The sequence below is a fragment of the Herpailurus yagouaroundi genome, unplaced genomic scaffold, assembly GCF_014898765.1.
Source record: "Herpailurus yagouaroundi ecotype Mexico unplaced genomic scaffold, PumYag 182, whole genome shotgun sequence".
Taxonomy (NCBI): domain Eukaryota; kingdom Metazoa; phylum Chordata; class Mammalia; order Carnivora; family Felidae; genus Herpailurus; species Herpailurus yagouaroundi.
The window spans coordinates 52,034,434-52,048,348 of NW_024412413.1; the positions used below are offsets into that span (position 1 = coordinate 52,034,434).

Genomic DNA, 13,915 nt, shown 5'->3' on the forward strand with positions numbered 1-13,915 from the left:
CGGTTTCACATTGCACACTGCAACTAATCTTTAAGAAACTACTACTTAGAATTTTGGTACAGTATCAAAGAAGAGTATCTACAATTATCTGAAAAAAGTATTAAAATACTTTTCCCTGTCTTGACTACGTATCTATATGAGGCTAGATTTTCTTGACATACTTCAACCAAAACATCACAATAGACTGAATACAGAAGCAGATACGAAAATCCAGTATAGTTTTATTAAGCTACACATTAAAGATTATAGAGATTTGCACACATGCAAAACAATGCTACTGTCACTAAATGTTTTTATTTTGGATAATATAGTTATTTTTCATAAAAATACATTGTTAAATGTTAACATGTAATAAATTCATTATTCTTACTTAAAAGAATAAGTAAATTTAATTTTTCTGCTTAAATTTCTAATAAGGTAAATATATGTCTAAATCTATCTATGTATATATATCCCACAGACAAAAGCCACATAGGGTCCTCAGTAATTTGAGGACTGCAAAAGGGTCATGAAACCATAAAGTTTAAAAACTGCTGTGCATAGATATATTATGTATTTTTTAATTAAAATAATGTGGTATCACGTTATATGTACTGTTTATTCCACTTGCTTTTATCACAAAACGAAGTATTATTGTGTCAATATCACCAAACATGGAACAACCCTATTTTTTTTTCCAGCAACATAGTGTTCTAGTCTATGGCTGGTTATTTTATACTTTAATCAACCTCTTATTAATGAACATTTAGAGTGTTACCGATTATTTTAATGTATCAAAAACACTATAATAAATACCCTTGAAAATTCTTCCATTCAATAAATATTTATTGAGGGTCCACTATGTGCCAGGTACTGTGCTAAAACCCAGAGAGATAGCACTAAGCAAAACAGTCAAACTTCCTTGCTCATGGAGCTTATATTCTATTCAATATATTTTATGTACTTTTTGAAGTGCAAAGAATGAACTTCTAAAAACAGCAGTAAAAAGACATTTTTTTTAGAATTTTTTTTTTTTAAGTTTATTTTGAGAGAGAGTGCGAGAGAGCAGGGGGGAGGCAGAGAAAGGGAGAGACAAAATCGCAAGCAGGCTCCATGCTGTCAGAGAGGAGCCTGATATGGGGCTAGAATTCACAAACCATGAGACCATGACCCGAGCTGTAATCAAGAGTCGGACACTTAACCGTCTGAACCACTGAGGTGCCCCAAGAAGTCATTTTTAAAAACATTTTAAAAAGAATTTTGTAAGTAATAGCTGTTGCATTTTATCAACAGATTCTTTAATAGCATTGGAAATTAAGGTTTACATTTGATCAGGACAATTTACTTCCTAATATGAAACGGGCGAGTTTTTTTTAATGTATCAAATCTGAAAATACACAAAGCTTTATGAAGCAGAACAAATCTTACTAGGCATCATTACTTATGTGTAACTACTACCAGGATGTTTTTAGATGGTACAGAGAAATACAAACTACCTGTTATTGAAAAAAAAAAAAAGTGTAATCTTTCATCATTATAAATATCAAAAAATTTGTAGCCAATGTAAGTATAGTAACTGACAAATGGTTTATAGATGAGATCACTTCAAGGGAATACTATGAATTTGGAGATGATCATTTAGAGCTAAGTAGCTAATGCTTAAAGTAAGACAATATGCAATTAAATATAACAATTTTACTCATGAATAACTAAAAAAATTTTTCAGTGATTTTTGTTTAAGCTTTACTATTGCTTTAAAATGTCATACAATAAAATTATACTAAAATAATTTCAGTCAATTACGGTTTTGTTATAATTACACTGCTAGAAATCACCTGGTGTATAACTAAAAATCAAAACTCATATTCATTTGCTCTAAAATTAGAGAAGAAAAAAAAACTGATGAAGGAACATCAAGAGAACTTAATTTCAGTTTATATTGCATCAATCAGGATTAAAAAAGCACAAGCTATAGAGGGCCTTGAAAATCCACAAAGCAGGATTAATATGGGTTATCCATGGAGTTGGAGACATTGCACTCATTGTGATGTATAGGGTTTTTTTTTTTAAGTTTTTATTTTAATTACAGTTAACATACAGCGTAATATTAGTTTCAGGTGTATAATACAGGGATTCAAATTTCCATACATCACCCAGTGCTCATCACAAGTGCACTCCTTAATCCCCATCACCTATTTCACCCACCTCCCCAATCCACCTCCCCTCTGGTAACCATCAATTTGTTCTCTACAGTTAAGAGTCTGTTTCTTGGTTTGTCTCTTTCATATTCCCCTCTGTTCATTTGTTTTGTTTCTTAAATTCCATGTATGAGTGAAATTATATGGTACTTGTCTGTGACAAACATTTCATTTAGCATTATTTAGCATTATATATAATTCTACATCCATTATGTTGTTGCAAATGGCAAGATTTCATTCTTCATTCCATTACACACACACACACACACACACACACACACGCACACACACACACACACCTGTATGTGTGTGTGTGTGTATGTATGTATGTATATCTCCTATCTTCTTTATCTATTTATCAATCGATGGACACTTAGGCTGTTACCATAATTTGGCCATTGTAAATAATGCTGCTATAAACACAGGGATACCTGTATCCCTCTGAATTAGTGTCTCTATATTCTTTGGGTAAATACTCAGTAATGAGACTGCTGGATTACAGGGTAGTTCTATTTTTAACTTTTTGAAGAACCCCATACTGCTTTTCACAGTGGCTACACCAGTTTTCATTCCCACCAACAATGCAAAAGGGTTCCTTTTTCTCCATATCCTTGCCAACACGTGTTTCTTGTGTTGTTGACTTTGGCCATTCTGACAGGTGTAAGGTGATATTTCACTGTAGTTTTCATCTGTTATTTTCCTGATAATGAATGATGTTGAGCATTTTTCATGTGTCTGTTGGCCATCAAATGTCTTCTTTGGAAAAATGTCTGTTCGTGTGTTCTGCCCAGTTTTTAACTGAATTATTTGGTTTTGGGGTGTTGAGTCTTAAAAATTCTTCATATATTTTAGATACTAATCCTTTATCACATATGTTATTTGCAAATATCTTCTCCCATTCTGTAGGATGCCTTGTAGTTTTGTTGATTGTTTTCCTTTACTTGCAGAAGTTTTTCATTTTGATGTGGTCCCAATAGTTTATGCTATGCTCGCTACAAGTGCAGCTACCATTGGTCACCATACAATACCACTATAATACCACTGACTATGTTCCCTAGGCTGTGCCCCTCATCCCTATAACTTATTCATCACTTCATAATTGGAAGCCTGAACCTCCCACACTCCTTCACTCATTCTGCCTATCCTCCTACCCACCTCCCATCTAACAACCACCAGTTTGTTCTCTATTTATGGGTCTGTTTCTGTTTTATTTGTTCATTCATTTTTTAGATTCCACATACAAATGAAATCATAAGACATGGGTATTTTTAAAAATCAATGAAATATACATTTTGTATTTTCTTGTATTTATATGTTCTTCAGCCTATATTACAACAATATGCAAGATATAATGACATTTTTGCTTTATTACATAGAACTTTGAAGGCTAGACTATACATGTAAGTTTCAAATAACATAAAAACAAATTTCCAAGTTTATTAGCTGTGTATTTTAAACATAAGAGTTTTAGAAGGCTGAAGATAGTATAAGTAGCATTACTGCCTTCATTAATTATCCTTAAAAATGTACATAATGGTTCAAATTAACAAGAACACCTACTCTAATAAGCTAATTATATGCAGGAACAAAGAACTTAAAACTTTTAGTTATAAAATAATAAGGGTAAGAAAGGATATCTGTGGTTATTTTCCCATTTTGTTTTCCTTTCCCATGTTAATACTACTTACTATCTGGAATACAGTAAAACCACTCCCTTTATGAATACACGTTTTCAAAAACCAATTGCTAATTTATTTAAAATCTCATTAAAGATGTAATAGAGTATTAAGGTCTGAAAAAGGTCATTATTTCCACAAACGTTCTACATAGTATACAGAGTTCTATAGTATTATGAAGTAGAATTTTTGAAGATATAAAAGATGAATTTATTTTCTGGCTTATGCCAGTTAAACAGCTTAGGCTAACATCATAGTATACATAGCATACATATCTTCCTGATTTTAAGAGTAGAAAATATTTTATTATTCATTTTTTGTAGCCACCTAAAAAGCTATAAGGTAGGGGCAGGCCAACCTTTTCTGTAAAGGACCAAAGAGTTAAGTATTTCAAGCTTTGTAACTGTATACACTTCTGGTCTCTGTCACATATATTCTAAGCAACCTTTAAAAAATGTTGTATAATCCCAACCAGTAGGCCATACAGAAATAGGCCCCCAGGCTATAGTTTGCCAACCCCTGAGGTGAAGCACACTTGTATCATAAAATGCTCGTTTTCTAATCACTGATGACACAAATAAAGAGAAAACTAAATTTTTCATTTTTAAAGCAGGTCAATCACTATTACTATCTACTTATAGGCAACAGCTCAGTCAACATACCGCTGACTGCTTCACTTAAATGTTTCTAAATTCAAAGCATACTTTCCGAAATCTCTAACAAATCTATTTTAACATACCATGTGTGAGCACACACACATCCATGACTCCCAATTCCAAATTTACCTTATTCTCAAAATAACTGGCAAATGTGTATTTTTATTAAAACCCATATCAGGTCTTTGAACTTAGATTACAGTTTCAAAGTATAGAAATAATACTGTTTCATGTAAAAGGCTCAGGTCATTAAATAAAGCTAGAAAGCATCAGTAAGGAGGGAAAAAGATGCTGATACAGGGAGAAGTCAAATGATTAAAAACCTACTGGGTAGCTCACAAATGGATAATTTAATATCTTTAATACTAACAACTTACTGTGGCTTCCCAGTTAGTGAATATTCTGGTTGTGACGTGACATACGCCATACATGTTACCCTTTAAATTAATTAAAACAGGACCCACGGGAACCAAAACAAGAGTAAATATGATTTAACTCTTGATGATTCACCTCCAGGAATAACAGAAAGAACATGGTCCTTAACATCAAGCAGGCCTGGGATCAGATCATGACTCCACTATAGACTAGCTGTACATATAACCCCAAGTAGAGACAAGAGAAAGTAGGTTATCTGTGCCGATGTATCTATTTTGATCACTTTTTCAGATCTTAACCCTTATTCAGGGTCAGTCTCTTGCCCACTCAAAAGATGGAGCTAGTGGTTATGAACCCAGTCCTTCCATCTAAAAGGCAGAACAGTACAGTGAGAAGAGCAAGCACTTTGATTCTATTCCCAGCTCCACTCCTTAATAGCTGGATGATGTAATCATTAAACCCCTCTGAGCTTTAGTTTCTTTATGAAGTGGATTTGACACCACCTACCTTGCTAGGTTACTGTAAAGTCAGAGATACTAACAAAGTCCCAGGATAAATTGTACTTGATAAATTGTAATCATCAAGAAACTTACCCTTCATTCCAGTTCTTGGAAAACTTATTTCTCACCAGAGACATAATTACATTAACAGTGATTAGCATTCCAAGATAGGACATAAAATTTGGCACATTTACAGCTATCTTCTTTCTTACTATTTTCCTCACAAATCTTAAACATATTCATTGTGTTGAAGTCTAAAAATGTTTTGCAAATGAACTACAAAATGAACCACCATTCATTACATCATTCAGTTGGAAAGTTATCATACTAAACTCCCACCATTTAACTTAAAAACAAGTCGGTCCTTTCATGAAAATATATAATGCTATGTATTTCCTAAATGTTCCACCAGAGGGACCTCTTTACTTCTCACAAATCAAAACAAGCCTCCATCCTCAAAAATGAATAAAAAACTCAAGAGAAACACTGGGGGAGTTAGAAAAACAGTGCTTAAATTATTTAAATTAACTGTGAGGTTTATTTACAAATCCTTTAAAAGAGAAAGTAGGAGAAATAAAATAAGGATGGAATGTGAAGAATCAAATTCAAGAAGAAAAAAAAAATTACTGAGGCTTACTTACTCACTCATTTTACTCTACCAAACACTTACTAATATTGTGCTTAAAATGCACTGGCAGTTGGGGGAAAATCAGTTTACACTCATCGGATTTCTATGCACCCTTTGGCCCATTTACTCCTGAATGCAAAAACTTGTGTTCCTCATGAAGTCATAGTACAAATACACGAAATGTACAACAGATCTCTCTCTCTCTCTCTCTCTCTCTCTCTCTCTCTCTCTCTCTCTCCATAAGCAGAAAGCCTACAGTATAGGTATTATGATCATGGTTTTTGACACCAGCTTTGTAGTGAGGGTCTTCCATATTTACGCTACAACTTGGGCATAATAAAGTGAAATCACCAATTTTGACTAGAATGTGCTAAAATGATCACTCCAAATTAGAAAGCAATTTGGCAACATATATCAAAAACATTAACAAAAGCTCACACTCCTTAACAACTAGTTTCCTTTCGAGGACTATTTCCCAAGGAAATAATCAGAAAATCAAATACTACACGCAAAGATTAAAGTGCTTTTGTAATACTGAAAAACCACAAACCAATACAATGCAATACAATCATGTAAAGAAATATTACCCAGTGACAAAAAGAAATAGTTTTCAAAAACCTGAACAAGGACATGGAAAAATGTTCATAATAATTTTAAGGAAAAAATATATAAACGTTTGCAATACGAAGTATTTATACAATTTATGGTGAGGGGCACCTGGGTGGCTCAGTCAGTTGAGCATCCAACTTTGGTTCAGGTCATGATCTCATGGTTTGTGGGTTCGAGCCCTGCGTTGGGCTCTGTGCTGACAGCTGGGAGGCTGGAGCCTGCTTCGGATTCTGTGTCTCCGTCTCTCTCTGCCCCTCCCCCCTCATGCTCTGTCTCTCTCACAAAATTTTAAAAAATTTTTAAATAAAATAAAATTTATAGTGGTACTAATTTTATGGAAGAAAACATAAGAAAAGGCTAGAGAAAAATGAACCAAAAATAAGTGGTTAACCTTAGGTGGTGGATTTGAAATGTTTTTCTCCTTTTTTTCCCTATTAGTTAAATCATGCGCATGAGTTAATGTTACATTGGAAAAAAAAAATTATTAAAAGTAGTACTTAAAAGCTTTTTATCCAGACCTTAAAATTTTATCTGGGGGGGAAAGTTTCTGTTTAATGCTTTTTTTTTTTGAAGTGGCAGTCCAAACTCCATCTTTGGTGGTGACAAGCCAAACCAGGTTTCACAGCATTTGAAAACACAAAGTAACTGCACTTAACTAATTAAGGCTGGAACTAATTCAAAATCTTTTGTAAAAACGTACATTAGAAATTCTACCGAAGGAAAACAAAAAGCAAAACCCAATCTAAACATAAAATTCCAGGGAAAAGATACAAAAGTCTTTTAAGACTGGAGTTCATTAATCTCAATTTTTTTAACTCAGTTCTCAGGCAGTTCTCAACTCAACTCATGCATGGGTACAACCAGTGATTCCTCTGCTGCCAGCCTTTAACAGAAATAGTCTCTCATGCCCTACTGCTGCCTGGCTTAGATTCCGACTTGTCCCAACCCTGGCTCTGTGTCCCTTCTTTTTACCTTATCTTATTGCTGACCCACAGCTACAATCAAATGGGGGTGAGCAGAGAGGAAGGTCGTTAATCATCCTTGCAGATCAACCCCTGCCTCTTCCACAGCTCCAGCATAAATACAAGCCCTATCCTTTCAAATAGAGTATTAAGGAGCTTTTAAGAGTCTTGAGACTCTCCTGTAATGTAAATTAATCTTGTTGTAGGCATTTATGACCAACCATAACACATATCTGTGCCATTACCTCTCTAAGAGATCTGACTAAGAAAAAAAGAGAGGAAAAAAAGAGAAAGAAAAAGCAGGAAAGAAGCACTGGTTGGGATCAGATCTTCCCAATGCTAGAAGTAAAAACACTTTCAACTATCTCATAAAGAATTACTTGCTTTGGCACAAAAACAGACACTCAGATCAATGGAACAGAATAGAGAAGCCAGAAATGGGCCCACAAATGTATGGACAACTAATCTTTGACAAAGTAGGAAAAGAATATCCAATGGAATAAAGACAGTCTCTTCAGCAAGTGGTGCTGGGAAAACTGGACAGCAACATGCAGAAAAATGAACCTGGAGCACTTTCTTACACCATACACAAAAATAAACTCAAAATGGATGAAAGACCTAAACATAAGACAGGAAGCCATCAAAATCCTCGAGGAGAAGGCCGGCAAAAACTTCTGTGACCTTGGCTGCAGCAACTTCTTACTCAACATGTCTCCGAAAGCAAGGGAAACAAAAGCAAAAATGAACTATTGGGACCTCATCAAAATAAAAAGCTTCTGCACAGTGAAGGAAACAATCAGCAAAACTAAAAGGTAACCAATGGAATGGGAAAAGATATTTGCAAACAACATATCAGATAAAGGGTTAGTATCCAAAAATCTATAAAGAACTTACCAAACTCAACACCCAAAAAACAAATAATCCAGTGAAGAAATGGGAAAAGACATGAATAGACACTTCTCCAAAAAAGACATCCAGATGGCCAACCGACACATGAAAAAATGCTCCACATCACTCATCATCAGGGAAATACAAATCAAAACCACAATGAGATAACACCTCACACCTGTCAGAATGGCCAACATTAACAACTCAGGCAACAACAGATGTTGGCGAGGATGCAGGGAGAGAGAGGATCTCTTTTGCACTGCTGGTGGGAATGCAAACTGGTGCAGCCACTCTGGAAAACAGTATGGAGGTTCCTCAAAAAATTAAAAATAGAACTACCCTATGACCCAGTAATTTCACTACTAGGTATTTATCCAAGGGATACAGGTAGGCTGTTTCAAAGGGACATATGCACCCCAATGTTTATAGCAGCACTATCAACAATAGCCAAAGTATGGAAAGAGCCCAAACGTCCACTGATGGATGAATGGATAAAGAGGATGTGGTATATGTATATGTGTGTGTGTGTGTGTGTGTGTGTGTGTGTGTGTGTGTGTGTGTATACAATGATACAATAGAGTACCACTTGACAATCAAAAAGAATGAAATCTTGCCATTTGCAAGGTCCATTTCCACGTGGATGGAACTAGAGGGTATTATGCTAAGCAAAATTAGTCAGAAAAAGACAAATATCATATGACTTCACTCATATGAGGACTTTAAGACACAGAACAGATGAATGTAAGGGAAGGGAAGCAAAAATAATGTAAAAACAGGGAGGGGAAGAAAACAGAAGACTCTTAAATATGGAGAACAAACAGAGGGTTACTGGAGGGGTTGTGGGAGCGGGGATGGGCTAAATGGGTAAGGGGCACTAAGGAATCTACTCCTGAAATCATTGTTGCACTATATGTTAACTAATTTGGATGTAAATTAAAAAATAAAATTTAAAAAAATTTAAAAAAATTACTTGCTTGCTCTGGATTCCCACATGCTATACTCTCTTCCAGGAATATTCTATTCTGTGTCCCTGTAGCCTACTGTATCCAATCCCTTCTTTGCTCCCACCCCCACAATCCATTTAGCAATTCTTCCATCCCTAAGACAGAGCCCCATAATCATAACTCTTTCTAATTTAAGATCTTTGATTCTTTAAGCCCCTGATTCTTTAGGTATCCAATCTATGAGCTATTTATTACACTCTGCACAAATCTGTCTGTCATCAGTGTTCTTATCTAGGTCAAAATTGAAAATGAAGACAAGAACAAGGTAGGTTGTTACAGATAAATCCTGTAGCATGTTTTTAGAAACCTCTCTCCAGAGTGACCCAAATTTAGTTAGTTAAGAAACACAGAAAAAGAAATAAAATTTACTGGGAACTACTATACCATCAGGCACTGACTACATATTTTATATTCAGTCTCCCAAAAACTCTTACAGGAATTAATAACCGCCCCACTTTCAAACTAAGAAACAGATACAGAAAAACAATGGGATTTTACCAGGACACACAGCTAATATGTGGCAGGGCCAGAATATGAACCCATACCTAATCTCCAATAGATCATACTGTCTTAACATCTTTTGGGTATCTACATATAAGTCATGAATTAAGCTAAAAACAGCTCACATTTCTTTTTTATTTTTTTTAACTGTTTATTTTTGAGAGAGAGAGAGAGACAGACAGAGACAGAGAGAACAAGCAGGGGAGGGGCAGAGAGAGAGGGAGACACACAATCCAAAGCAGGCTCCAGGCTCTGAGCTGTCAACACAGAGCCCGACATGGGGCTCGAACTCACGGACTGAGAGTTCATGACCTGAGCAAAGCTGAATGCTTAACCAACTGAGCCACGCAGGCACATCTCTCTTTTTTATAAGCATATCACGGGAAACTCACTACAACCTTGCTGAAAGCCTTACAACTATACTATATTCTAAATTAAACTATACTATATTCTAAATTGAGAGAGAGAGAGAGAGAGAGAGAGAGAGAGAGAGAGAGAGGCAGTGACATCAGCAAGACAAAATAGGAAGTCCAAGACCATTGTTTCCCCATGGAGAAACAAATTCAACAATATACAGACCAATTCCCTTTGTAAGAAATGCAGAAACCAGTTGAGGCTCCTGCACCTCCAAGCACGTGTGAAACTAGCAGCATGGAAGCCAGTAACAAAATCGGTAGCACTCACCAGAGCCCCAGCCCATGGCACAACGTGGTACGACCAGAGGAAAATTTGCAACTCCTGGCTTATCCTTGAAGAGGGGAAGAAAAGACTGAAATATATCTCTAATGTTCAGACTTTTCCAGGGGCTACCAGAAGGACTGGTTTCTGTCTTTCCTGAATCTAAGTACTGACCGGTAAAAGCACCAGGTTGGAGGCAGCTGAGAACAAAGGCAATGCTATGAACTAGCACCTACTCACTCACCATTGTCCTTCTCCACAGCTCAGTGCAGAACGAGTGGGAGAACACCCCAAATTTCTGGTTTCCCCCTGAGGAAACCAAGAGTTGGAGCAGGTATCCAATGTTCCAGGTTCTCAGGAAGCTGTATCACCTGTCTCAGAGCACTGAGGATACCTGACACAGTCTAAACACCTGGGCGTTGCTGCGAACCAACAAGTGCTGGACAGCTTGCTGCTGCTCCAGAAGCCCCACAATACGGCAGACAGACGCCAGAGGGAGCAAGAGATTACAAACTCCTGAAAAAAGAAACCTGCAAAACCTCTCTAGATGGGAATTTAAACCCAAAAATCCAGAGAAGATACATACACAGAAAAGGCGTGAGAGGACCCCAGAATCTCTATCTGAGCTCATTGGTGAAGGTCTTCCCCTTCGTGAAGGCAGGCTCTAACGACTGGGAGGTACAGCTCTGTCTTCAAAGGGAGAGATCCTGGGGCACCTGGGTTGGGGCTCAGTCAGTTAAGCATCCTAGTCTTAACTTCGGCTCAGGTCATAATCCCAGAGTCATGGGATCAAGCCCTGCACTGGGCTCCACACTGAGCATGGAGCCTGCTTAAGGTTCTCTCTCTCTTTTTCTCTCTTTCTCTTTCTCTCTCTCTCTCTCTCTCTCTCTCTCTCTCTCTCTCCACACCCCCCCATGACCCCTTCCCCTCTCCCATCTCATGCGTGTACTCACTCTCTTTCTAAAAAAATAAAAATAAAAACAAATTCAAATGCATAGATCCAAACACAAAATAATGAGGCACATGAAGGAAATAATAACACTGGGCTCAAATAAAGGAACAAAATAAATCTCCCAAAAACTGACCCTAAAGGAGCAAAGGTATATGAATTACCTGACAAAAATTTCAAAATAATGGTCATAAAGATGGTCAACAAACCCAGGAAAACAACACATGAATAAAATGAGAATATCAATAAAGAGAGAAAAAATAAAAAACAACGGAACAGATTTGGGAGCTGAAGAATATCATAACTGAGTCGAAAAATTCACTAGATGAGTTCAACATCAGACTTAATCAAGCAGAAGAATCAAGGAACTCGAAGACAAGCCATTTGCAATTATCCAGTCAGAGGAACAAAAAGAAAAAATAATGAAGAATGTAAGAAGCTTAAAAGTCTTAATGGGACATTACCATTCAGACCAACAATATATGCATTATGGAAGTCCCAAAAAGGAGGAGAGAAAAGGGCAGGAAGCTTATATGAAGAACTAATGACCGCAGACTTCCCAAATCTGGGGAAGGAAATGGATATTCAGATTCGAGAAGCCCAACAGCTTTTATAGCAAAGTGGTACTAAGAGGGAAGTTTATAGTGACATAACAGCTACATTAAAAAAGAAGATCTCAATAAACAACCTCAAGGAACTAGAAAAAGAACAAACTAAGCCCAAAGTTAGCAAAAGGAAATATTAAAGAGTAAAAATAAGTAAAATAGAGAATAGAAAAAAAGAAGTGTTACTTTTTTGAAAAGATCAGCAAAATTGACAAATCCTTTAACAAGAAAGAAAACTCAAATAAAATCAGAAATAAAAGAGAGGATATTAAGTCTGATGTCATAGAAATACAAAGGATCGTAAGAGACTACTATGAACAATTGCCAACAAATTAGTTAACCGGAAAAAAATAGACAAATGCCTACAAACATATAACCTATCAAGACTGAATCACAAAGAAACAGAAACTCTGAACAGACTTATAACTGGTTAGGACATTGAATCAGTAATCAAAAACCTCTCAAACAAGAAGAGTCCAGGACTCAGTGGCTTCACTGGAGATTTCTACCAAACATTACTAATGCTTCTCAAATTCTTACAAAAAACTGAAGAGAAGCAACACTTCTATTCACTCATTCTATGCGGCCAGCATTATTCTTAACAGCACATTAAGAGGAACATACACCGTGACCAAGTGGGATTTATTCCTAGAATGCAAGGATGGTCCAAAATACAAAAACCAGTCAATGTGATACACATGAACAGAATGAAGGATAAAAATTACATGATCATCTCAACAGACACAGAAAGAGCATTTGACAAAATCAATACCTTTTCATGATTAAAAACACTCAACAAAGGGATGCCTAGGTGGCTCAATTAATTAAACATCCAACTCTTGATTCCAGCTCAGATCATGATCTCATGGTCGTGAGATCAAGCCCATCAGTTTCTGTGCTGTACGTGGAGCCTGCTTAAGATTCTCTCTCCCTCTCTCCCCCCCACCCTGCCCTGTGCACTCTCTCTCTCTCTCTCAAAATAAACATTAAAAAAAAAAAAAACACTCAACAAACTAGGAATAGAAGCAAATTATCTCAGTATAATAAAGGGCATATATGAAAAGCACACAGCTAATATCATACTCAACACTGAAAAACTGGAAGTTTTTCTTTGGAGATAGGAACAGGGCCAGGATAAGGATGTCTACTGTTGTCATTTCTATTCAATACATAGTACTGTAAGTTTACAAAAATTAGGTAAGAAAATGAAATAAAAGGCATCCAAATTGGAAAGAAAGAAGAAAAATTATCTCTGTTCACAGATAACATCTTATATACCCTGCAGATAACTCTCTCTCTCTTCCCCACTGACACAATAAGCAAATTCAGCAAAGTTGCAGGATAAAAAAATAAACATACAAAAACAGTTGCATTGCTAGACACTAAAAATGAACAATCAGAAAAGGAAATTAAGAAAATCCTATTTAAAATAGTATCAAAAAGCACACTTAGGAATAAACTTTACTAAGGAGATGAAAGACTTCTACACTGAAAACTATAAACACTGCTAAAAGAAATGCAAGACACAAATAAATGGAAAGACATCCCATGCCCATGGACTAAAAGACCCAATATTGTTAAAATAACCATGTTACCCCAAGTGTTTTACAGATAGATTCAATGCAATCCCTATCAAAATCCCAACAGCATTTTCTCAGAAATAGAAAAAATCCTAAAATTTATATGGAGACACAAAGAACCACAAAT

General features: G+C 36.0%; 1 protein-coding gene across 1 annotated transcript in view; it reads right to left on the minus strand.

The window, feature by feature from the left end:
• Positions 1–13,915, minus strand: part of LEMD3 (LEM domain containing 3) — a 65,520-nt gene that overhangs the window by 13,521 nt on the left and 38,084 nt on the right. The gene's annotated exons all lie outside the window — the stretch shown is intronic.